Source organism: Dipodomys merriami, unplaced genomic scaffold, assembly GCF_024711535.1.
Source record: "Dipodomys merriami isolate MVZ:Mamm:240054 unplaced genomic scaffold, mDipMer1.0.p SCAF_93, whole genome shotgun sequence".
NCBI lineage: Eukaryota > Metazoa > Chordata > Mammalia > Rodentia > Heteromyidae > Dipodomys > Dipodomys merriami.
This window is the reverse complement of record NW_027206546.1, coordinates 1,063,984-1,091,891: the sequence shown is the minus strand read 5'-3', so window position 1 is coordinate 1,091,891 and position 27,908 is coordinate 1,063,984. Positions and strand designations below refer to the sequence as shown.

At 37.3% G+C, this 27,908-nt stretch overlaps 1 long non-coding RNA gene across 1 annotated transcript; it reads right to left on the bottom strand.

Annotated features, from left to right (window-relative positions):
- Positions 1-663: 663 nt before the first annotated feature.
- LOC138821680 (uncharacterized) lies at positions 664-27,668 on the bottom strand. The gene is made up of 4 exons (XR_011370188.1): positions 27,395-27,668; positions 18,751-18,816; positions 4,514-4,567; positions 664-949 (listed from the first exon to the last, which is right to left on the bottom strand). It is a non-coding gene; the product is annotated as an uncharacterized lncRNA (long non-coding RNA).
- Positions 27,669-27,908: the final 240 nt, after the last annotated feature.

Genomic DNA, 27,908 nt, shown 5'->3' with positions numbered 1-27,908 from the left:
ACTTAGGAGTAATGCTTTATCTATATCACTCCCATAGGTCTACATACTGGCCTTGGCTTTATTATTTCAACGCTGTCTTATTTGCAGAGATTTCTATAGTGTATTGAACCATTATACTTAAACACAGAACTTCTCTTTCTCCTATTCCTGTTGTTTCTCCTTCTGTTAACTTATGTACACTTGGTTAATAATGCACAACACAAACACTGACAAAAATGTTTCTGAGAACCTTCTTCCCACTTAAAATTGGTCTTAATTTACAGAGCACTTAGGAAATTTGAACTTAATGTACTCCAGGATAATGTTTTTTTTATGTTATTGTGAAAATGGTGGACAGAGGTGTTAGAGTTACATAAGTAAGTTAATGAATACATTATCTAACAAACATTGTTTCCTCCTCTTTTGTTTTTCCCCTGCCATCCCTTTTCTCCCCACCGCCCCAACTCTCCCCTCCCATCCCCAACTTGTAAGTTCATTTTCAACATAGTGTCTTGTTCATGTCATTGTAACAATGTGACATAGTCTATACTTCTTTCAGCATTTTATTTCCCTTCCCCTCCCCACATTAGAAAAATGTATATGCAAGTTGCAGCACACCGACCTCGAATACAGTGGAAACGGATTATACCATGGAGGAAGAAAATAGAAGAGAAACAAAAAAATTCACATAATACATGGTAGATACATTAAAAACAATACCAAGAAAGAAAAAACAATTTGTGTTCGTATTTGAGGTTCATTTCAGTTCTCATTGTCTTATACAGCCATATGTACGTGGATACAGTTTATAAGCCATGTAATTTCCATATTTTCTCATTAATAAGTTGTCTCTGAAACACGTGTTACCTTGTGTCCAAAGATGTCTTTGTGTTATTTCAATGAAGCCAGAAATCATTCATTTTGCCTGGAGCAATACCGTAGATTGTTACTGGAAGTAAGTGGAAGGAACCTTTACAGGAAGTAGAAACAATCCAGGAGAGAAATTGAACATAGAGAAATGACAAAGTTCAAGTTAATTTGTGCTCTCATTTTTACTGTACAAGAAAATAATCCAAGGCTTGAAGGAAACTCTGCCCCTAACTTTTTCGAGGGCGCACTTTAGTCATAAAACTTTTCTGTAAACTTCTAGTTTAGAGTATTACAAAAGGAAACAATATGCCATTTGAAGGCAAACATAGAAAAAAAGGAAATAACATAGTTTTACAATGTACTACTACAAAGAAACAAAGACATGGAGGATCTAAAATGTCTTATGCATGGATATTTACCTCCTGAGATGATTGTCTTGATGCAAAATTCAGATATCCATTCCTTTATTCTGGTCCTGAGTTAGCCATATCAATAAGGATTCCAAAAAGCAGGATCCAGTGAGTATGATCAGCAAAAGGATCCTCTTTCCAAAACAGTGCTTTAAGGATGGGCCCAAAGAAATATGTGGGGGTTTTTTGTTTGCTTGTTTGTTTCTTTAGTTTGTGCTTCTTCTGGGGCTTGAACTCAGAGCCTGGACCCTGTCCCTAACAATTGTCTTTCCACCCACCTGCCCCCAAAGCTAGTACACAACTGCTTGAGCCAAAAGTCCACTTCAGGATTTTTTGGTGTTTAATTAGAGATAAGAATATGACAGATTCTCCTGCCTGGGTGGCTTTGAACTGAGATAGTAAGAAAGCTAAGTGACATCAACTATATGGACTTCTCTTTTGAACCAAGAAATATTAGATGAATTTTATGATAAAGGTAATATTTGACAATTTTTACAAAAGAGAATATGTGCAGCAAAGAAGCCATAACTTAAATAACTCAGCAAAAGTAGGTGCACTGAGTCATATTGGAAAAATTTTTCTGCTTGGGAAGATTATTATTGACTTCGTAGTATATTTTGGGGAAACTTAAAGTATATTTCACATTTTTGTTGGTCGTGGGGATTGAACTCTGATCCTGGGCACTGTCCCTCAGCTCTTCAGATAAAGTTGGGTGCTCTGCCACTTTAGTTACAGCACCACTTTCGGGTCTCTGGTATCTAATTGAAGATCAGTGTCTCATGTACTTTCCTGACCAGGCTAACTTTGCACCACATTCCTCTGGTCTCAATCTCCTGAGTAGCTAGGATAACAGGCATGAGCCACCAGCACCCGGCTCATATTTGCATTTATGTGCACTTAATGAAACTGTAGACAAATAATGGAAATTTGAATCAAATGATGACATTGAAGCATTTAAGAAAATTCGAGGTAGCAATAAATATGTCATCTTTTTCCATGTTGTTACATTAAAGACTCATAAGCTATTGGACTCTTATTTTAGCATCCACTGAGGTCTGCATCAGTGGACTTAATATAAATAATTGTTAGTAGAGAAATAGTGAAAGACTGAGATTTTTAGAAAGCAAAGAAGACCAGATATGAAAGAACAACACAGAATTACATAAAACTTATCTCACAGAGATTAAGAACTAGCCTAAGTGATTTAGAATGCTAAAGGCCATGAGGAATAAGGCGACTTAATAACTAGTTCTTTAGTAACCAAATATGGTTCCCTAGAACAGTTTCTGGTATAATTTAGTTATTATTATCATTTATTTCTTCCATATGGATTTATTCCTTCGCTTCTATCACAACTATTAATTAGCTGGTGCCTTTTTGGTGCCAAAACTGACCAAAAAGATTTCCAAATCTCACTTAGATTAATCCTCAACAGATATCTAAGCATATTCTTGACATTAATTTCTGTGACCTACCTAACAAAACGTTTTGTTTATTTTTATCAACACTGTCATCTAATATAGGTAAAGTACATGAATTAAGAACTATTGTTAGACCATAGTTGCAAGTAGCAATTTTATATTCAAAATATAGGTACTTTATTTGACATTTACTAGCTAAATGAATTTTTTGCCAGTCCTGGGGCTTGAACTCAGGGCCAGGGAACACTTCCTGAGAATTTTCTTTTCTTTTTTTTTTTTTTTTTGCTTGAGGCTAGCACTCTACCACTTGAGGCATGGCACCACTTCTTTTTCTGTTTACGTGGTACTGAGCAATTGAACCAAGGGTTTCATGCATGATAAGCAATCACTGTACCATGAAGCTACATTACCAGAGCCCTAAATGACTTTCTTAAGATGACATTACTTTTTCATTACATTCCTATGCATTATAATATAGCTAAGTGGTAGAAAATGAAGTGGAAAGCAATACTAAGACCAGTAAGGCTGACATTACTATCACATCACTAGAGAAGTTCAATGTAAGACCTTCAGGACTCATAGGGCTATTGCATGTGACATTATTATTTTATATTATTACATAATATTTTACATTATTATATAAAGAACCATTTACAGCCATCTCCTACATCCATAACATTCTGCTTCCACTTTCAAGTTCAAGAGCCAAAAATTTAAGTCTTTTTATTGATTGAGTGTTTTTCCAAGGAAGGAAGACAGAGGATGTGGAAGCTGATGTTGGAAAAATACGTACATTGGCTCCCAGTCCACATTTTTTGCATTTTTAAAAAGTGCTACTGATGAACTCCTACATCTACTAGACTATGCTGTCTGCACAAGAAGCAGATAAATGAAGACATTTATTCTGGTGGATAGTCATATATATTAACAAAATCCAGTTCTGGAAAAAAAGTTACTACTATAAAGTATTGTCTATAAAATGGTTTCATGTCCTAGCAGAACAAAATGTAGTATTGAAATAATTACTCCAGCTTTCTTTGAGATTTTATGCTGTCTCAGAATCAAGATGTTCTCGATTTCCAGTAATCTACAAGCATAAGACATGATTTGAAGATCTCAGTAGTTTTAGAAACAAAGGTACATAATAGCTTCCTTCCTGCAGAGACAAGTGATGGCATGTATGACTGATTGTATTATAGTTATCTTCTTTTTCCTCTTTGTCTCATGTTGCATATCTTGGCATATTAGTCTGTCCTGCATCAGCTTCCTGTAGGTGAGATTTACCTCTACTCTGCAATGTCAAGATGAGTCATGTGACTTACTTCAGCTTACAAAAATGAACCAGAAGTGGTGAAAAGTTATTTCTAGGGGAAGATTTCTATCTCATTGTCTGTATCTAAAAGCTAACTTCTTTTCCCTTAGCTATAAAAATAGCATATTTCCAGAGGTAATCTTCTTTCAACTTACATACTGGAAGAATACAGCATGTGAAAATGAGGCAAAACTCAAACACAGCAAGAATAAAGCTAATATTAGAATATTATATTAAGATATTAGTTTCTTACTATTCTTGTATACCTTTATGATAGTTGACTACAGTACATCAGAATTTAAGAAATACTAAACAAGTACTAAACAAATGGATAACACTTCCTGTTTGATGTTATTACATTTTTTAATAAATAAGTATTCTCTATGTGATCACTTAAGGGGTTAGCTATTTCTATAAATGTTGTTTAATCACTCTAAAGCACTGTATCAAATATCCACAATCATTATCCAGACCTTGTGATTGAGATGAGGAAGAACAAAATATCTAGATTTCTCACTTGCCTTTTCCTCTTCTCCTTTTCCTAGTGAGAATTCTCATCCTTTCTCCAAATTCTCCTATTAATAAAGGAAGAATGAGACATTGTGGATATCAAGCAAAAGACTTCAAAGCCAGAATTTTATTCTTTCAGAAATAGATGAAGTAAATCAGAGTGACTCAAGGAAGAAGAAAAACATGATTTTTTCCCTTTCTGGCTTCAACAATAGAGTCTGAACACAAATCTAAATGTTTAATACCATTGGCTTTTGCTCATTTTTTAAAAATATAGTGTTTTAAAATAAATAATAATTTTTAAAATTAAAAAATTTCAAATATGTAGTAATTTGTTGTTTGCTTTTGGGAGGCATGAAATGACTGCATTAACATTGTGTGAATTGAGAGGCTAAATTTTATCTGAATCTAAACAAAATGAAAAAATATATGATGTTAAGATAAATAGCTTTTAGGTACATTTTCAACATGACATACACAAAGGGACATCTTTTTTCTTCTTTTCCTCTCCACACTTCAATAAGCAGTTCATGTAATTCAAATAGCTGTGTTTCTTTCAGAAATAGTTTAGACATAAAAAAGGTAGAAGACGACAACTAGGATTGGTGGTGCATTCTTTAAAAATAGCAGTCAAATATCTATTAACCATAATTCCAAAATAATAACAATCAAATGCTCTTGAAAAGAGAAGATTTTAAGCAGAATATACAAAAAGTTATAATGCCAAAACTGCTTCAGGAGCTGCTCTCTGACACTTAAGATTTCTAGTACATGACAATGTTTTAATCAGGATTAAATGCTTTCAAGAACTAAATTTTTTCTAGTTATATTTCATTGAAGAAATATGTTGTTCAAAATTAATGAAAGGATAACAGGTTATAGTAGAAGAATGCTTATGCACTCATTGTGGTAGGCAGTAAAATACCTTCCTAAAATATCTATAGTCCCGAAATATCTAATCAATCAAATGTAGATTTACATTTTATAATGTTTGTAAAATAATCACCTTTCATTACCTAAGGAATAGAAATTTGAATAATTATCAAATGGGAAAAGTATACTCAAAAGTCCCAGCTGTAGTTAGAGGGACATCATTAGGTAAGAACCATCCGTAAGATGTAAAGATGCTACATTAGAAGATAAAAGAAAAGACAACAATCCAGATTCTGAAGTTTCTGGAAAGTGGAACAGGAAGTAAATGCCTTTTCCACTAGAATCATCTGAAAAATATTTTAGCTCTGTAGGTGGCTCAATTTTAATCTAGTGAGACTTCTTTTAGATTTTTGTCCTTTAGAACTGTAAAATGAAAATACGAATTATTCAAGCCAATTAACTTGTAGAAATATTTTACAGCAGATTTGGTTTAGTAAACTAACTCAACTACAGCCTTTCTTTGATGCAACTGCAAAGATACCACATGTCCAATTTTCTGAGAATAAGAAAAATTGCCACCAGCTTTGTACACATGTATGATCTATATACTACTAAGGGTCTTGCATTAATGAAGTCTTGAAATTCTAAATAATATTTAAATAAGAAATTACCTATCTGCATTTTCACATTTGGGGATCATTAAGTATCAAAGTTATGTAGAAGGCTAGGGTAAGAATATAGAAATGAAATCTGTCTTCTAATATTATAAAGACAATTTATGTCACTTTGATTTACAGCTTGTAAGGTAATAAAAAATAAGGTGAAACAGTAAGTCAATTTTCTATCTTTCCTAACTTTCCAACAGAATTTAGAGAATCCAGGAAAGATACAGCAATCCCAGGATGCCATAGCATGTTATAGGATCACTTGATGGTGAAAAAGAAGTTAACAAAAATGCATCCCCTGGAACAATGTGAAAGAAAATCTATGCCAACAGATTGTGATATAGCTAGAAAATAATTTCCACTATGCTAAGTCTTTGATATTTTAGGTTTGTTTACATAGAAACTTTCCTCTCTTAGGAAATGACTCTTTATTAATACCCAAGTGTTTGCAGCTTGTAACACAGAAACAAATAATGCTTCTAAATATAAACAAGCATGATACTAAGAGTAACCAAGGCTACTTGCATTGCTATAGCTGATAAAGAAGAATAATCTTGGGGAATAGTCCAAAAATCTTGAAATATTTCATACCTTTCCTCTTCTTCAACACGAGAAGTCCTAGTCTAGATATGTAAAATTTTAATAAAGGATTTTTATATTTCTTATTGTTCACCATAACCATTATTTTATAGACAAATGTTTACTGCTTTGGCTTAGGTGTTTTCTTGCTTTTGGGTGTTGTTCTCTATTATTTTGGCAACTACACAGAAAAACAAGATAAATCAATTTTGCTAATTTTGGATTGTTCAAAGTCAGGCTATCTTCAGTTTTCTGTTCCCTTCTTCACTGCTAATTAAAGTGTAATTATTGCTCTTTAAATGATAACAAAAATGTGATACTTTAACATATATTCTCATTGAAACTGGTGATTACAGGAGTGTGTGCAATTGTTTTATAATTGTTTTCAAATATTTCCTTGTCTATTTTCATTATTGCCTTTGTTCCTGTCTTTTAACCAGGAACACAAGGTTACACAAAAGATCTTACTAAGGAAAAGGTTTCAGGCAGAAAAAAATAGATGTATAATTAAAGGTTTCATCTCTTAAGAGACTGAAAAGCTCAAAAGACATTTTGTTATTAGTGGTACGGTTAAGATGACTTGAATATTTTGTTTCTTAAACTAAGTGAAATGCATGTACAATGTTACACTTGTTCAAAAAAATGATTATGGTTTATTCTTTTTTGCTTCAATGAGATGAAATCTCTAACAATGTTGGAGGGCATATTTATTTTAAGGTAAAAGGATTAATGATAGAAAGCCAAGGGAAATTCCTAAAACAGCACTGCCTATCACATATCAGTTAATTATAATTATGGCATATAAGCATATAAACACACAAATATGAATTGAGTGAGAAATGTGAGATTTACACAATTATTCAATGACTACTAATATCAGAAAACAATTCTTTACATTTATATAAACTATTATATCTAGTGAGGGTTTAAACATTTTTATAACATATATTTTAACATTTATGCCAAAATATTTGTTTATTTGTAACTGTTTATTTTTAGTTTTTGTCAATCATGAAGCTTGAAATATTGACTTGGACAATGTCCGCCAAGGCTTCAGCTCAATACTAGTGCTCTACCACTTGAGCCACAGCCAATTTTCTGGTCGGTCATTGGAGATAAGAGTCTCACTGACTTTCTTGCCTAGGCTGGATTTGAAATGAAGTATGGAGTGGTAATCCCATTCATTTATATGTTGTTTAATGATCAAGCTACATCATATCCGTTAATTTCGGCATGTAACATTTCTTTATAGTGAGAATGCTCATAAACTTATCTTTTGGCTATGATGAAATATGTATTCTTAAGTATAATCACTTTGCTTCATTTTTTTTTTAGTTTCACAGTCTTTTTTTGTCTTTTTTTTTAATTTTATTCCATTTTATTTGTGAACAGAGGGGTCACAATTACATGGGCAGGATTATGCGCATATTTCCTACCAAGCATTGCAGCCTCCTCCCTTGGTTTACCCTTCACATCCCCTCCCAGCCTCCCCCCTCCCCCCAATCCCAATCCCTCTCCTTCGCCGCCTTCCTCCGCCCCCCTGCACCGACACTGCAAAGCTCGTTTGGACATAACAACCTGTATTTCTCATTGTTGCAACAGGTCCACCTGTATCCTTAAACAACTGTTTTTTCCCCATCTCCTCCACAAGTTATAATGACATCAAATATAGTGAAAGCAGGGGTTATACTGTGGGGGAGAGACATACAAAGCAACAAAGAGATAATCTTATAAAGCGTGAGGAAGCTACTCAAAAACTGATACAGGATTTCCATGAACAACTTGAGAATACTCAAAGAGAAAGGGAAGAATGGCGTGAGCATGCTGAGAACACTCAAAGAGAACTGCAGGAATCCCAGGAAAGGGAGGAAAGAGAACTACAGGAATCCCACAAACGGGAGGAAGCTAATCAAATAGTAATACAGGAATTGAGAGACCAGGTAGAGAATACACAAAGATCACTAAAGGCATCCATGGGATCCATTAACAAAGAGCTGAAGGAAGTCAGGGAGACCACAAAGGGAATGCTGAATGGAACCCAACAGAAGAATTGGGAGTCTAAAGAAACCATAACCAATCAACTAAGTGATTTGAGAACAAACACTGAACAAAAAATTAAGGAAGTAAAGAAATTCATACAAGACATAAAACAGAGCTTCAACAAAGAACTTGAAGCCATCAAAGCTGACCAATTAGAAGGTAAAGAGATAAAAAACAAAGTAGAGAGCCTTTGCTTCTTTTAGTATAAAATTAATATATTTACTTTTAGTTATGGAAGTCTGCTAATTAAAGTTATATAAAACATGAATTGTAAAGTAAAAGATATTCATAGTTCTATTACTGGTTTAAAGAAAATAATTATGCATTTTTTCAATTATATTTCTTTGGAATGTGTAATATTCATTGATTTAACTTAAAATTGATAACAATTACATTATATCAAGTAGATTCAAACTTGTATTTGAAAATTGCACACTTAACACAAATATACTTCCACTTTCTTCTAACACATAATTAAAATAACAGTATAGGAAAGTTTGGTGTTATCTGTTCATGTGTAGAATCATAGAAACTCAGGAGGCTAAGACCTGAATATTTTAGTTCAATACCAGTCCAAACAGACAAAAATGTGAAAACTTATCTCCAATTATATAGCAGGAAGCAGAAGGTGAGATGTGGCTCAAGGAATAATGTGTTATCAGCCATGAGCAAAAAGTACAACAGAGACAATTAAACATTGAGTTCCCACCCTAAAAATGGCATATACACAAAAGACAACAACAAAAAAGTAGTATGAACATCAATAATAAAGACAAAATAGTAGAAAATTTCATGAGAAATGTTGTGTAAACATCTGGAAGTCAGAAATAATTTGACAGAATTTTGAGTCATGAGAGGTAAAAGTCACAGTATAATTTCAACAATCTCATTGAAGTTATTTGTGTTAAAACCTGGCTACTGCGTAATATGTGAAAGAGCAGACTGGATTACCTGACATAGCAGATATTGCCTGTAACTATACACCATCCCACTCTGTAAAAATATAAAATCATGCTTGTTAATTTAAAAAGAACCTCATGCTAGAGACTTTTTGGTCCATACAGAGTGGTCCTTATTTTGAGGCTTTATACCAGTGCTTTTATTATAACCACTCCTGTTTTACTCCCCTTCCCTGGTGCAGCTATACCTTACTTACTTGGCACCAAGCCACTCCTTAGAATTGGGCAAGAGCATTTGCTGATGCTCTTCCAACTTCTCTCTGTGGCTCTGGATAGCCAGACTCTTGTACATAAGATGGGTTACTTTGCTATCCAGGTGGCCTCAAACTTGAGATAAACATGTAACGGATATGTCAACATGAGTTAGTTTCAAACTATGATCTTCAGATCTGAGCCACTATGCTCAGTATTTCCAGTAAATTACTTAATCTTTCTGACACTCGTTCTTCCTGTGTGGAAAGTGAAAAGAATTACTTGTGGACCTTAGAATCCAGTGGGAGTTAAGACTAGGTGCAGGAAGTGTAAGTGTTCAGGATGTGTGGATAGAGTCTGACACTCGTATAAAACTACTGGTATTTATATTGAAATGAATTCCAGGAATTCAAAACACTAGGGATATTTTTGTTCTTGTTTATCCTTTTATGGACATTGAAGGAGCCAGAGAAATTCAAGGAGAACAGGGAAACAAATGCAGCAGTTGTACTCTGTAGAGATTATATTCACAATGAGCTATACCTCTTGTGGACAGGGACAGGAGGGAAAATCAGAGAGAGAGCAAAGTGATGAGATTGTCAAACAAGAAGTGAACTAATTAGCGTCTTATAAAATGGTGATCTGTACGTACACTACCTTAACAAAAACAATTTGAAAAATCCGGGTTGATGATTCTTTCCTCCAGTTTTTGTAGAGGCCCTCAAAACTCAGGCCCACCTGGAGTTTTTGAAGGTCAAATTATATGATAATTAATGTAGAGCCAGAATCTCTTAAGAAATATTATAAAAAGTATATCATTCTTGGTACCTTTTTCTCTTTGAATGGCGATTCTATATATTGTTGTCATAGCAAAATTTTTACTTTATGTTCTTAGTACTTGTCAGATGTTGAATCCTCTTAAAGCTTTGTGACAAAGTTCTGCTATATCTTGGCACCCTGCCCAAAACTAAAATGGTAATTAATCTTTGAAATTAATGTACTTGAGTATGAGTTTTATTTATTGATTTAACTTGTCGGTGGTGGTGAACTCTGGGCATGATTGCCATCCCTCAGCTCTTCAGCTCAGACTAGTGCTCTACCACTTGAGCCACAGTACCACTTCTACCATTTTCTGCTTAGGTGGTACTGAGGAATCAAACCTAGGGTCTCGTGCATTCAAGGTAAGCTGTCTACAACTGATCCACCTTCTGAGCCCCTATGAGTGGTATGTCTGTGCATAGGTCTATCAAGCAAATCTATTGAGCAAATGTATTCATTTTCCACTAGACATATGCAAAATTATGAATTATCTGCTATTTTAATGAATAAAATTGTTATCATTGATACTAGGAAGTGTTTGTCTCCCTATACTAAAAACATGGATGACGGTATTTTAAACTAAAACTACATAAGAAATTTTAAGATCTTGTTGCTAACAAATGTGTCCAGGTGTTATTACATTAAACAGAAAATTCAAAATGGTTTTTCTTCATAAATACAAAGATCAAAGGTCTTATAATACTTATTTCAAGATGCAAATTAAAGGGGAAAATCAGTCAAGAGGCAAAATTTATATTGAATGTTAATAGCTAAAGAGGAAAAGGAGATCCTAGATGGCAAACTAAAGGCAAAGCAATATCAGAGCACTATATGCTCAATATTAAATAAGAAGGTTTAATTGAAAAATTGAGCTGGAATGTGCACATCAGGCAAAAGCAAGAAATCAGAGCCTACCACCGTAAAAGAAAGACCATAATGCATATCTAAGAAAAAGGAAAAAAAGTTCCTGTCCTTGATTTCAATGATACATATAACCCCTACACACACACACACACACACACACACACACACACACACACACACACACACACACAGATGCGCGCGCACGCACACACACACACAAACACACACACATGAATGTATGCAACAGCTCAACCTACTCACATCCATTCGACATGAATCAAAGATATTCCTATAATATTTGAGACTTTAAAACTTTCTAGTTTTGTAAATAATTGATGACAGATGCATAAGCAAATGTTTTCTGAATAATACTCTGTTATGTAATTGAGAATTTATGATGGTTATATCTACTTAAAGTATCTTTGAATCTCGAAAGAATTAAACAAGAGACAATACTAATTTGGGACTATATTTCTACCAGCTATTCTGCAAAGGCTTCAAAAAATTATGAGAGCCAATATTAAATACCAAATTAATACAATTAATACATGTGTAAGTGAAGTGAAAGACAGTGATCAGAGACCTATGATGCCTCCAATTCTCAGGAGGCTGCACAGTGTGACACCTTTGATTCTGCTGTGCCAGGCAGACAGTTATTTTCTCTAGAGCACTGGCCCTGCTGGGGTTGGGGATGGGGGCTGTGTGGAGAGGATGGTGGGGAGGCCCTGACGGAGGCTGTGAAGGGAGGAAGATGGAGTTGGCCAACAGCTCATGCAGCAGTAGCCCCAAAGGCAGCTGGGTTCTGGAGAGTGTTTGTGAGGTGTGCAATTTGTGGTGGATTTGCTAGGGCCTGTTTGCTTGGTGAGGAGAGGAAGAAGTCTCGAGTCCCACCAAAACAGATAATGAAAAATGAGACAACCAGTGGCTGAAGAATTTTAAGAACAAAGGCAGGGACTTTTAGGTAACCTCTATGGCCAGTGAGGGCAGCAAGGCTGGGCCTGTGGTTGTCATGCCTCTCTTGATGCCCTTGGAAGTGAGGGCCAACTCTCCTGTGGGATAGGCCTCGCTCTTGCCTTGACGCCGGCACCAGGAATTGTCAGCACAGCCTCAGCCTGCCCAAAGGAGCTGGTCTGTTGTGGGTGCTGGAACCTGGGCAGCTGCTGGAAGGCTATACACAGCAGGACAGAGGAAGCATGGCTGGTAGGCTCTGCTCCAGCCTAGCCATGCTCATGACCACTGGGGAAGTACCTGCTCTGGATCAGGACCAGGCACTGCTCCCCAGACAAGTAGGGCCTCTGGAGACCTGTGCAGTGGCCGCCACGTGTGGGTTGTGAACCTCCTTAGAATGGCCAAGGAATCTCAATGGAGAGGTGCATTTGCTTCTGTGCTCCTCCCATCTTCTGGATTCCTGCTCTCATCCTGCCTCCTGCCATGTCCAACTACAAGGAGTCAACTTCTCCAAGCCACTGAGAGGCCATCCTGGAGATGCTCACAGGGCTATCCAGGCTGCTTCACCATGCATGCAGGGGTCACAGGGTGCCATCCTCCAGGCAAAGCATACCCCCATTTCAGCTTGGCCACCCCTGCCTAGGGGACCACAAACTGCATTCTTACACAGAAAGCCAGGGGTACACAAGGCCGCCCAGTAGTCTAAGTCATCCTTTCCTTCCTCCTGCTCAGGTGTGGAGCAGCTGTGGAGCCAACTGCAACATCATGTTTGATTTTCTAAAAAGAACAGGAAAAAAGCATCATTGTCCCAGATACTGCTGCCCCTGGGGTTCACTGTGTACACTAGTCTTGCGCTTAGATAAGGATCCCCAAAGACCATCATGGAGCCAATTCTCATGCAAGAACATTAGAGTCATTTATTGCAAGCTCAAGCCTGGACTCAAAACTTTCACCATTGCAGTGGGTCAGAGTTGAGAGCCCCGACCCTTCAGTTAACTGGGTAATCTTATAACAATCTTATTGGCTAGTAGGTGCAGACTAAGCAATAAGCAATAATTTGTGGAGGAGAAGGGAAAAAAATCAAATCGTTTAAATAGGGATACATGTGGACCCATTGCAACAATGAGATGTACAAGTTCTTATGGAGAAAAACGAATTTTACAACTTTGGTAGGGGGAGGGTTGAGGAGAATTTGATGGGGGAGCGAGGGGAGGATGGGAAAGGATGGGAGAGGGAAACAAAGGAGGAGGCTACAATGCTTGATAAGACATGTACTCATTATCTTGCCCATGTAATTGTAATCCCTCTGTATAGTCTTTTCACAGTAAAAAGTAAAAAAAATTAAAAATTAAAAAAAAAACTGTAGCTTTAGGTACTTTCATTTAGTGATGGCTATTGCTAGGGAGTTATGGGCAGAGCATTATTATGACATTTCACAGTTTTTCCAGGAATCTGAGTTCTAACTTTCAGTAAAAGTCTACTTACAATGGATACTTTCAGTAAAGGTCTTCACAAGGGATACTTTCTGATTATTCGGAGTCTAAGTCCAGAATGCCTATACTTTGACAAAGGCCTCTCACTAGATGTGTGTGTGTGTGTGTGTGTGTGTGTGTGTGTGTGTGTGTGTGTGTGTGTGTTGTGTGAGAGAGTCAGACACAGATGAGGTTTGGAGTAAAACACTTCTTCTCTTCAGCATTGAGTTTGGGTATCTATTGTTTGTCCCACCTCCCCAACCTGGAGTTCTGAAGTTGTCCTTCTAAATACTTTTTATCCTTTGATCTTCTTGATATTCAGATTCCTAAGGTCTTCTTGTGAACTTCCACATTGGCTTCATGAAGGTGATGCCTTTCTTCTAACTTTTTTGAAGCCTTTTGCTCTCTTTAAATCCAGTTTTTGCTGTGTTAGTGTTTTTACTTAGCCCAGACTGTGGTGGTCCATGCCGTGACTTTTAATTCAGAGATTAGTTTAGGCCAATATGAGATACTATACTTTCAGTATATCAGTGAAAGAAGTTCAGCATCTTTATTGAAACATTTTCCTGGTTGTAAATACAAACAAAAACATCCAGTGATATAAATATACAATCTGTTGTTTTTAGTTAATTGTGCAACAATGTAATGAAAAAAATCCTTTTACTAACTAAAGTGTGTATTTGAAATGGGAAAAAATAAAAAATTATAAATCTTAAAAATTGATGAAATACCAAAAGAAAAAGAAAGACACTGATCAGGAATGAAGTACAAACATAAATGTTTATAAATAAATGAAATGTTTGAAATTCATATCCACATAGCGAAGACGAAGTAAAATAAAGAGGAAAGTCAATGAGCTCCTATCTTACACACCAGAATAAATAAACTGCTGGATAGGTTGAAATAAATCAGGAACTATATTTGGTTTTGTGGCATTGTAAACTAGTGCAACCCATAGGAATATCTTAATGGAAGTTTGCACAATACCAAAAAGTCAGATATGTTGATGACCTTTACAGCAATTGGATACATATTGAAGGAATATAAATCAACATGAACATCCATGAACTATAGCAACAGATAAATAAGTGAACACCTATGTGCACACAATCTCAGTCACTTTCATGTATAAGAATTTCTTTTCTATGCTCCTAATCACCTACACAGAGAGTACATGAGTTAACCTTGAATTGTCTTGGAAGTTCTTTTTTGGGATACTGTAGCTTCATATCCTTTGTTCCCTATGTAGCCAGATGATATTTATTCAATAACAAAACTGTTACAGGCAAAAGTATCCACCCTGACACACAGAGTAACTTGGATTTCAGAAATGAAACAAATAAGTGGGAGGTATAGCAGTACTTTTCAAAATTGAATAGATTACATATTTATTAGAAAGCCGGGTGCTGCAATAGATAATAAATAAAAATAAAAAAATTACATATGACATCAAATTACAAAGTTCCAGGGCATTTCCCTACTCTTGAGAACTTGAGTAATCCATATTAAAAATAAATAAATGAAGAGACGAATATTTTATACCAAATTTCAAAACATACTATCTGTTATCCAAAGGAAATGCAATAAGCATGCATTTTTAATCTAGTAACATCATATGGTATGAAGAATCTGATTAACTGATTCATAGAAATCAATACAATGCAGATAAAACATCCGATATCTCAAGTGTCAACTTAGCAGAATACTTTCTATATATGGTGTCTATTTTACATATTATCCAACCCTATCCATCCAACAATGGCAGAAGGCCCTTCCTGAGAAGGTCCAGAGACCCGTCTACTGTGAGTGCTCAATGTAGACCTGTTCCCATTCTCTTTTATTTGGGCTTGTGATAGACTATCTGTTAACTTGCCAAAGGCACAATTTGAACAGGCTTCCAGTAATGATATTTTAGCTTTAAGAAAAACAGGGAAATTGAAGACAGAGGGAAAATCTACCTGATCCCTGAAAGATTTCTATCATTGTGCTAAACCTGTAGCTTTCTACTAACACTTGAACAAACTGCACTAATTGCCACTCCAACCACATGTCCAAAAAGTGGCTTTCCAAATATTGGCCTATTTTCACTTTGGTAAATCAAGACACACTATAAACACTATTGTGGCCCCATTTTACTTAAACTTTTAGCTATGGTTGGCCCAAGGGACAGCTGAACTTACCAAATTCGTAAATTTTAGGTCATCACACAATCACTTAATAGCCCTTAAACATGAAAAATACCTACCCATATAAGTCTGCATTACATACTTATTACTGTTTTTCTTCATTTGTCATGTTTTACATATTTGTGTATCCCAGGGCTTAGATCTGTAATATTCCTTCTCATGGTTGTTACTACTGAGTACAGTAATTATTTCTGTATTTTTCTCCAGCTCTGTTTTCTTTAATTCAAGTCCTTAATAGCATCCTGGCTACTGACAACTCCTAGCTACTGATTTTAGTAAACTCAAAAGATCCCAAAGTGAGCTTTGATCTCTGTCTACAAACCAACCCCTCATTACTATTTGATTAAGTGATAACTCTTCCAGCTCTCTTGTCAAAATAACTTGGAGTCATTTCAGACTTACATACTTTTTGACACCTCATATTTCATCTATGACCAGGTTTCAACAAATTAACTCACTGTATATTTTAGGAACCGTATATATGGTATATGAGTGCTAGTACTATGACTTAAATTTGGGAACTAGGTTCTTTTGTTTTTCTTTTTATGGGGGGGATCCGGTCGTGGAGCCTGAACTCTGGGCATGGGTGCTGTTCTTCAGCTCTTCAGCACAAGACTAGTACTCTATCACTTGAACCACAGTGTCACTTCCAACTTTTTTTCTTTTTGCTTATGTGGTGCTGAGGAATTGAACCCAGGACTTCATGCATTCAAGGCAATCGCTCTACCACTGAGCCACCTTCCCAGCTCCTTACTTTACTTTTTTGCGCAGGCTTTATTTAGTATAAAGATCACCTACAATGTGATTACCCACACCTTTTTCATTTAAAAAATATGTATATTCTGTAGCAATGTTATTGCCATTATAACCATAATTAGGAAGATAATGTGCGTTCATCTGCTCCATACATCTTGAAAGGTAATGAATGTGAAACTTACAGAATATCCTCAGATATGCCTGGTGGAAACCTGGATTTGTATTATGGGTCTATAGTTGATCAGTATTAGGTACTTGGGAAATGTGTTCGGCCTTGTTGCCTACTTCTGTTTTTAATAAAACACTTAATTCATTTCCTAACTGGAAGAACTATCATGAGCACTAAAATTACCCTAATGCAAGTGCAGTGCTTGGAATGGGATCTGCACATTGTGTAGTAGGTCCCAAAGAAGTCAGCTTCCATCAATATAGGCACAACATCCTACTTGAAAGCCTTAAGAAATATATACCCAACTGATGTTAATATGGGTGAAAATTTGTCTTTACAAAAAAAAGGTCTTTTCTTCATATGAAACAATTAATGTAATGTTGGGCAGTCCTGTGGCTTTTACTCTGAATGAGTTCTGCCTAAATTTTATTCTTACTCTATTAGTGGTAGCAGTAGCATTCTTTAGTGCTACCCTTCATGTTTCTAGTTCTGTGTTCCATTTGGAATAGTATTGTAACTTAGTTTATAATCTTTGTTAACAGAATAAATAAACTACAACTGCTGAAGTTTTAAATAAAGAGACAATTTTAAGTGTGCATTACATTTATGTGCTTAATACTTTCCTGAAATTATTCCTTTTAGGTCATATATCCCAAACAAATTATTTTTATGTTTCTTATATGATTTATTATATGATTCTTATATGATTTCTTAGAGATCCATAAATAAAACATCTCAGAACAGGAAAAGAGTAGGTAAGAAATCATAAAAACATTATTATGGTGTCTTAATGGCTAAGTGTCAAGAACATGTAACAAAACAGTTGGAATATTCATTTGCTCTTTTTGCTATTCTCTCACCCTTCATTGTAGAAACATTCTCACTATGAAGTGCCAAGTGGTCGGGACCTTTCAAACTCGTCTCACTGACAGAAGTGATGGGATTAGGACATGTACTCCTATGACTGGCTTTTAGGAAGTTCACAATAAAGCAATACCAGTACATATAAAGAAACTTTTGTGAGTGGTGTGTATTGACTTCCTCAATTGCCAAAATTAAATTCTTATGTCAAAACATCAAATTACTTACATTATAATATATGCAGTTCAACTGGCATCTCTAACACATCTATAAATCAAGTGCAAACTAAAAGCTCTATATCAAAAACCAACATCTAAGGCAATGGTGGAAATACAAGATTATACACAATAAATCTAATGGAGTGAGATCTTTACACTCGCAATGAGCAATGATAGCTGAATTTTTAACCAAGCTTGGAAAGTTCAGGTGTCCACAAACTATGTGATTAGAGATGCGGAGTTGACCTTGGTATCAAGATTGGAGGTAAATTTCAAAGGCAGCTAAGGTTGCTGCTGTATTGTAGCTCAATACAGTGTGACCCTGCCTGATAATGGTAAAGCACAGAGTAGAAGCTAGGCCAGTAAAATGTATAGGAAGGATTTTCCACTGAGAATAATTGCAGGGGGTGATCATCACTTTTGCGTTGAAAATGTATAGCCCATCATTCTACTTTAAACTCTAGAGTATTTCTGATCTGAAGACAATTATAGCAAACCAATGTGCTGTGATTGCTGAGCAGCTTAGGTGTGTATTACTGTAATATATGTAAAATTTCTATAGGTATGGAGTGCCCTGACCCTCACACTTCATTCTGTGTTGTGAAGTTTCATGGAGAAATGTTCATAATTATGCAATTCACACTCACCTAAGTCTGAATCAGTCAACTGGGATAAGACATTAGGATCATCACTCCAGTGATGAGGTTTGTGACCTATGAAATACATAACATTATTTCACAATGTATATGCGTTTCTGAAAATTTATGCAATACCAAATACCAAATGTACAAAAGGGACTATTGTCCATCGCTTATATTATCAGAAGATAACATACTCCTGAATTATACTTTCTTGCTAGAGGATCACAGGGTGACTGCTGATATTTGGTATCTTTTCAGGTGCTCCTATACATTTGTGAATTTTGGGGGGGAAGTGTTTTTCCATAGTTTGTTTTGAGGTGTTCAAAATATCAGTACTGTCACTAACCACAACCATGGAACAGCAAAGATGACGGGATACCTGGACAAAGAACTGAGAAATCACAGGAAGTGATAGGAAAGAAGACACCAGAGGACCCAAAGCCTCATAGCCCGGTTCCAGAACCCCAAATCCCACTTAACATGCTTTATATTCATTCTACTACAGGGGAGGGGGAGTGAGTGGCTACAGGTAGGTCCACAAACTAAGGCATCAATCTAGCTTGTGGTTACAACTATTAACTGAGGTATTGTTTGAATACATAGAGATAATTGAATCCCTTATTTTTAGGGAGCAGAAGGGAACAATTGTCATTATGTAATCACTTAACCACCATTAAAAAAAGAACCTCAGGGAAGTTAGGGAGTGAAGGGATGGTAGGGGGAAAACAATGGAGGGGGTAACAAAACTCAATAGGAAGTGTACTCATTACCTTGCTCATGTAACTGTAACCCTCTGTATTGTATCTTTACAATAAAAAATTAAAAAAAGAAAAGAATCCGAAGGCTTGAAGGAAATTCTGTCCCTGACTTTTTTGAGTGTGTTTTTACTCATATATAACTTTTCTGTAAAATTCTAGTTGAGAGTATTACAGCAAGAAATAATTTGCCGGGAAGTTCCAGTAAGATGGCGGAGGAGAAGCTGGAGGCTAAACAAGCTCTCACATAGAAAGCAGATTTAAAGTTCCAGTGAACAGTCCTAAGCCAGAGAATCACACCAAGTGTGCCATCACAGGGCAAAGAGTTATGCCAGAGAGGTAAAATCCAGGCAAGGAGACAGATCGGAGCACTTGCCAGGAGTTGCCACTGCTGCGACAGCTGTGTCAGGGGTGGCCATACCAACCATACATGGAACAGAGAGTCCGCGAGAAGGAGCCAGCAAGAACTGACAAGGAGCAGACATCTTCATCCTGTAGTTTGCAGACCAGAGATGACCCAGGAACCAAGACGCGGCTTGAGTAGAGGCCTAACGTCCTCACTCCCTCTCAGGGAGCAGAGGAGGGAAGGCCATCTCCCCCACCCCCAGTACCGGAGATCTCCATCTTGGATACTGACAAAGCTCAGTGGAGCTGCTAGCTCCAACTCAGGCATTGGAAGAAAACTAGAGTCATTTAGCAGGTCACAAGAACCTTAAAGTGACCTGCCAGACTCAGCTACACCCAGGGAAAAGTCACTCAGCTCAGTTACCAGCCCCAGGAATGGCTTTCTTCACTGAGTAATCAGAGACAGAGGGTGCCGCTCCCTTTAGCAGCCTTGACAATCTATTGAAATTTAGTAAACATAAACCCAGAGAGTGGCTCCTGGCTGGGCTCTGTAAGTTTCTCACAAACTAACCCCTGGGAAAAACTACTGTTTGCTGAAGGGCCTCAACTCTACCCAGAACCTAGCCTCATCACAGCATCTCCAAACTTCAGGAAAAGCCATCTCCCTCTTTTGTGACACTCAATGCAGATCTCCCTCTCATTGAACTAGGCTGGGAAGAGGATCACAAAATCCATGGTTAAGCAGAGCATTTATCTGCCTGTGCAAAAATACTGACTTAAGAAACCAACCAAGCCACAGGAAATTCAAACAGCACAAGCAGACCAGAGAATCCAACAAGAGGCTGGTTACGGACACGAGGGAGTAACAGGATTTTTCCCACCCCTCCCAAAAAAATCAAAAAAAAGTTTTATTCAATTTTTGTGCACCTTTTATAAAAAATTTTTTTTTACTCATTCATAGCACAGCTCACACCAATATTCGTCCAACTCTTCAATGAAATTGAAAGAGAAAGTTCACAACCAAACACATTTTATGATGCCATCATAATCCTCATCCCAAAACCAGGCAGGGACTCATCAAAGAAAGAAAACTATGAACCCACTTCTTTGATGAACATTGATGCAAAACTTCTCAACAAAATTTTGGCCAATCAACACAACGATCAAACAGGATTCATTTCAGGGATGAAAAGCTGGTTCAATATATGCAAATCAATTAATATTATTCATCACATGAACAGGAGCAAGGATAAGAACCACATGGTTATCTCAATAGATGCAGAAAAAGCATTCGACAAGATCCAAAGCCCCTTTATGACAAAGGTTTTGGAAAAATTAGGAATCAATGGAACATTCCTCAATACAGGCTGTATATGACAAACCTACAGCCAACATTATATTTAATGATGAAAAACTGAAGCCATTTCCTGTTAACTCAGGAACAAGAAAAGGATGTCCATTCTTTACACTTCTCTTCAATCTAGTATGAGAATGCATAGCTACAGCAATACGACAAGATGCAAACCTAAAGGGGATCCAAATGGGGAAAGAAAAAATAAAACTCTCCCTCTTTGCAGATGACATAATCTTGTATTTATAGAATCCCATAAACTACTCCCAAATTATTCAAGCTGATTCAAAACTTTGGCAAAGTAGCAGGGTATAAAATTAACCCCCCAAAATCAATTGCTTTTCTGTATGCCAACAATGAGAAAAGTGTGGCTGAAATTTGGAAAGCAACTCCATTTGTAATAGCCCCACAAAAAATAAAATACCTAGGAATTAACTTAACCAAAGAAGTGAAGGAACTCTATGATGAAAACTTTAAAAACTTGAAAAAGGAAATAAAAACTGAACCTAGAAAATGGCAAAACCTCCCCTGCTCCTGTATTGGAAAGATTAACATCGTGAAAATGGCAATACTTCCCAAGGCTATCTACAAATTCAATGAGATACCTATAAAAATTCTAACATCATTCTTCAAGGAAATAGAAGAGATAATCCAAAAATTCATATGGAACAATAAAAGACCACGAATAGCAAAAACGCTCATCAACAGAAAGAATGCTGCTGGAGGAATATCAATACCAAATTTCAGACTCTACTATAAAGCCATAGTAATCAAAACAGCTTGGTACTGGCACAAGAACAGACCTCAGGACCAATGGAATAGAATTGAAAACCGAGAAATGAACATACAGATCTATAGCCATCTAATCTTTGATAAGGGATGTAAAAAAATACGATGGAAGAAAAACAGCCTCTTCAGTAAATGGTGCTGGCAAAATTGGTTAACTAATTGTAGAAATCTAAAGCTAGATCCTTATATATCACACTGCACCAGAATCAACTCCAAATGGATCAAAGACCTCGAAGTCAAAGCAGACACTCTGAAAACATTACAGGATGGAATAGGAGAAAACTTAGGTCTCCTTGGCCCAGGCCCAAATTTTTTTAATAGAGTCACAGAAACACAACAAATAAAAGAGAGGGTGGACAAATAGGATTGCATGAATTTGCAGAGATTCTGCATGGCAAAGGACATAGCTAGCAAGTTCAATATAAAGCCCACGGATTGGGAGAAGATCTTCACTAGCCATACAATGGACAAGAGTCTCATATCTAAAATATACTTGGAACTCAAAAAATGAAATCTGCCAACAACAAATCCTCAAAGAAACAACTGTCCTATAAATAAGTGGGCTAACGACTTAAAGAGAAACTTCTCTGAAGAAGAAAGAAGGATGGCCAATAGTCACATGAAGAAATGCTCAACATCCCTAGCCATAAAAGAAATGCAAATCAAAACAACATTGAGATACCACCTCACCCCAGTTATAATGGCTATAATCAAGAATTCTAATAACAACAGATGCTGGAGGGGATGTGGACAGAAGTTAACCTTACTTCATTGTTGGTGGGAGTGTAAAACTTGTTCAACCACTTTGGAAAGCAGTATGGAGGTTCCTCCAAAGTCTCCACATAAAGCTCCCCTATGACCTAGCAATCCCAGTTTTGGGCACTTACCCAAATATTTACAAACAAGACCACACTAAAGCTACCAGCACAACTATGTTTATTGCAGCATTATTTACTATAGCTAAGATATGGAACCAACCCAGATGCCCCTGAGTGGATGAATGGATCAAGAACATGTTGAATATATACACAATGGAGTTCTATGCCTCCATCAGAAAGAATGACATTGCCCCATTTGTTAGGAAATGGAAAGACTTGGAAACAAATATATTAAGTGAAGAAAGACAAGCCCAAGAAACATAGGTCCCATGGTTTCCCTTATTTGCAATATCTAGTATATGTATGAGTCAAGCAGAAAAGGCCAGATAAGGTGATGTTAGGAAAATGAACCCTAAGATAGCTATTTCAATGTTTTTTTTTCTTTCATGCATTTGTTTCTAATGCCTTTATAAGATTATGTCTTTGTTGATTATTATGTCCCTCCCCCACATTATAAATCCTGTTTTCACTGTATTTTATGTCGGTATAAATTGTGGAGAGGAAAGGGAAAAAATAGTCGTTTAAATAAAGATACAGGTGGACCCCTTGTAACAATGAGATGTACAAGTTGTCATGTTGAAAACGAACTTTACAACTTTGGTTGGGGTGTGAGGATTAGGTGGGAGTGGGGGAGGAGGCTGGGAAGTGATGGAAGTGGAAACAAAACAAAGGAGGCGGCTTCAATGCTTGATAAGAAATGTATTCATTATCTTGCCCATGTAATTTTAACCCCTCTGTACATTATTTTCCCAATAAAAAATAAATTAAAAAAAAGAAATAATGTGCCATTTGAAGGGGAGCATAGAACAAAAGGAAATAACATTGTTTTAAACATGTTCTACTCAAGGGACTGGGAAGGTGGCTCAGTGGTTGAGCGCTTGCCTTGCATGTATGAGGCCCGGGTTCGATTCCTCAGCACCACATAAGCAAAAATAAGCCAGAAGTGGTGCTATGGCTCAATTGTTAGAGGACTAGCCTTGAGCTGAAGAGCTGAGGGACAGCTCCCAGGCCCAGAGTTCAGGCCCATGACTGAACTCCCCCCCCCAAAAAAAAAGTTCTACTGCATAGAAACAAAGACATGCAGGTGTCAGTTATCAATTCCTTTAATTTAGACCTGAGTTCTCCAGAGCAAGGAGGATTCCAAAGACGCATCCAGTGAGTATGATCAGGAAAAGGAGCCTCTTCTCAGACCAGTACTCCTTTAAGGAGGGTTCCAATGAAATATCTGGGTTTTTTTTTTATTTGCTTGTTTGTTAAGTTTGTGTTGGTTCTGGGGCTTGAACGCAGAGGCTGGACCCTGTCCCTGAACAGTTTCCTTTCCTGCCCACCAGCCCCCAAATCTAGTATTCTACTGCTTGAACCAAAACCCACTTCTGGCTTTTTTGTTGTGTAATTACAGATAAGAGTTTGACAGACTCTCCTGCCAGGGTTGGCTTTGAAATAAGATAATAAGAAAGCCAAGTGACATAAACTGTATAGACTTCTCTTTTCAAACATGAAATATTAGATGAAGTTTATTTTAAAGCTAATATTTGACAATTTTTTCCATTTTTTATTGTGAGAATACCGTTCAGAGGAGTTACAATTACATTGGCAAGCTAACAAGTACATTTCTAATCAAGCACTGTTTCCTCCTCTTTGTTACCCCATCCCATCCCTTCCCATACTACCCCCCTACCCCCTCCCTGTCCTTCCCCCCCACCAAATTTGTAAAGTTCTTTTTTCGACGTTACAACTTGTACATATCATTGTTGCAATGGGTCTACCTGTATCCATAGTTAAATAATTTATTTTTAGAATATATGACCAGCAAAAAATCCATCACATTACTCAGCAAAATTAGGTGCACGGAATCATTTTGGAATTATTTGTATTGCTTGGGAAGATTATTGATCTTTTCCTTCCTTTGAAACTTAAAGTCATATTTCACCTTTTTTATTGGTTGTGGGGCTTGAATTCTGATCCTGGGCGCTGTCCCTCAGCTCTTCAGTTCAACTTGAGTGCACTAACACTTTAGTTATAGCACCACTTCTGGGTTTCTGGTGGTAAACTGAAGATTAGGGTCTCATGGACTTTCCAGAGCAGGCTGACTTTGAACCACAATCCTCTGGTCTCAAACTCCTGAGTGGCTAGGATTACAGGTGTAAATAACCAGCACCTGTCTGATATTTGCATTTATGTATACTGAATGACACTGTTTACAAAGAATGGAAATTTTAACCAAATGATGACATTGCAGCTTTTCAGAAAAATTGAGATAGCAATAAATATGTCCTCCATTTCCATTTTGTTACATTAATGACTCATGAGCTATGGGACCCTTACATTAGCATCCTCTGACATCTGTATAGGTGAATTTAGTATCAGGAAATGTTCATAGAGAAATATAGAAAGGCTGTGATTTTTAGAAAGCAAAGAAGATCACCTATGAAAGAACAGCATAGATGGAGATACATTTATCACAGAGATTAAAAACTAGCCTAAGAGATTTAGAATGCTAAAGACAATGAGGAAAAGCCTAGTTCACAACATGTTCTTCAATAACCAAAAATGGTTCTCTGGAACAGTTTCTGGTATACCTTAGTTACTATGATTTATTCCGTACATCTGCAGTTATTCTTTATCTTCTGTCACAACACTTAATTAACCTCTGGGTTTTTGGTGCCATAACTGACCAAAATGTTTCAAAATCACACTTAGACTACCCTTCTCTTTGTGATTAGCAGTGAAGACACAAAATCCTGGAATCATTGAATTTCCAGAATTAATCTTCACCTGACATCTAAGCACATTCCTGGCATTAATAGCTGTGACTTAATGAACAAAACTTTTTTCAACACAGTATCCTAATATAAGTACATTAATTAGGGACTGTTGTCAAGTGTCAGTATGGAAGGAGCAATTATATAATACAAGTATGGGTTCTTTATTTTTCATTTACTAACTAAAAGCTTTTGTTTTGTTTTGTTTTGCCAGTCCAGGGGCTTAAACTCAGGGGTGGGGAATTATTCCTGAGGTTTTTTTTTTTTCTTTTATCTTTTTTTTTTTTTTTTTTTTTTTTTTTTTTTTTTTTTTTGCTAAAAGCTAGTACTCTACTACTTGAGGCACAGCACCACTTCCAGAATTTTTCTTTTTATATGTTACTGAGGAATTGAACCCAGAGTTTCATGCATGATAGGCAATCACTGTACCATGAAGCCACATTCCAGCAGCCCTAAATGACTTTCTTAAGATGGCATTACATTTTTATTCAATAACTATTTGTCATAATTATGGCCAGGTGCTAGAAATGATGTCAAAAGCAATACCATACAATAAGTCCAGTAAGGCTGGATGGACAATGAAGAACTGTCATGGTCTAGCAAGGTCACAGAGGGGCTTATCCCATGGAGCTATTTCAAGAGGCTGAGCAAGACAGCACCTGACCCACAGCCCACCTCCAGAATGAGAGGGCCACCTTGGGTTCTAGCCACATGGGGATGCCGAACCCCCTCCTCCAGCACCCATTCAACCAGTTCTTGTGAAAGAGGGAGAGAAAAAAGTCGCAATTACAATTAAGAAGGTTGCTGGTGGCTTAGAACTCTAATCCTAACTACACAGGAGGCTGAGATACAAGGATCATGGTTCATAGCCAGCCACTGCAGGAATGTCTGTGAGACTCTTATATCCAAAGAACCACCAGAAAACCGGAAATGGTGCTGTGGGATCAAATGGTAGAGTGCTAGCCTTTTGCTGAGGAGCTCGGGAACAGTGCCCAGACCCAGAGTTCAAGCCCCACGACTGACAAGAAGTGGACTTCCTACCACCAGAAGTCTACTGTATAACAACCATTGTCTTAGGGAGCATGGTAGTGAAGTCAGGCTGAGCTTCCTGTGAAGTTGAAGTCATAAGTAGGTCACCTGGCTTCTCTGTGCTTTGGTTTCCCTAGCTGCAAAACTCCACAGAATGAAGGATCCCCTTCCATATGGGATAGGGTAATGATGTAAGAGAGCCATGTTTTGTTTCATAATCCCACATCTGTTGCACAATTAATAGAAGGCCCCATCTGAGCCCTTTCCGGGTATCTTCTTGTCATTTGCTCATAGAACTTCAGAGAACCTTATCTGAAGGCTGCTCCCTCTGTGCCTAGCCATGTTTCAGAGATCCCTCTACATAAATCCCTTGCTTCCTAACAACTGTACTGTGAGGAAAATGAGGTCTGATGGGTGCAGCCCTATCCAGAGCTTCACCTATGGTCAAGAATCGGCTGTTATGGACTAAAAGTTGGGAAAAAGACATCTAAATTGATGACTGCGCATGTTGCTACATGTCTACCATCCCAACTACAGAGGACCAGGCCTGGAGGAGCATACCTGTCACATATAGGAGGACCTCGATCCAGCCCAGCCAGAGCATATATTGAGTCTCTGTTTCAGAAATGCCCAAGACAGAAAGTTGGCTCTTCAGAGCCAGGGAGAGGAAACAAGCAGGGGTCATGGTGCCCTCCAGGGGGGTCTGACCTCGGTAGGGATGATTTGGTGGCGACCACTCACCTGTGCTGCTGGGAGAAGCTGCTAGAGGCTGCTCCAGGTGGGGCGAGCAGTGATGGCAGTGGTATTGTGGGCAAATGGGCCCAAAGTAGAGAACCAGGTCCAGGGATCAGGTTGGGGCTTTAATCGGGCTGGCAGCACGACATTGTCTGATATTTGAAATCTCGAAAATTAGGAAAGGGGGAAAGCTGCTGGGGCGAAGGCAGACTTCGCAATTTCCTACTATACTCTGAAGTCGTCTTGAGTCTCTTCCTCACCACTCAAACACCTCACCTTCATCAACTGCTGGTAGTGGTTTAAACTAACAGTGGGAATCCTGGTGCTACTAGGCAACATGGAATGTGGGCGTGGCCACCATTCTTGTATCCCATTGGTCAGAAAGAACCATGAAAGAATGGGGGTGTTGACGGAATCCTGTGATGCAAGCAGCATGGGCAGTGTCAAGAAGTTAGCATTTCCCCAGCCCTTTTCAAAGGGAACAATGTCAATTCAGTTGGAGACAAGAGGGTGACCAGCT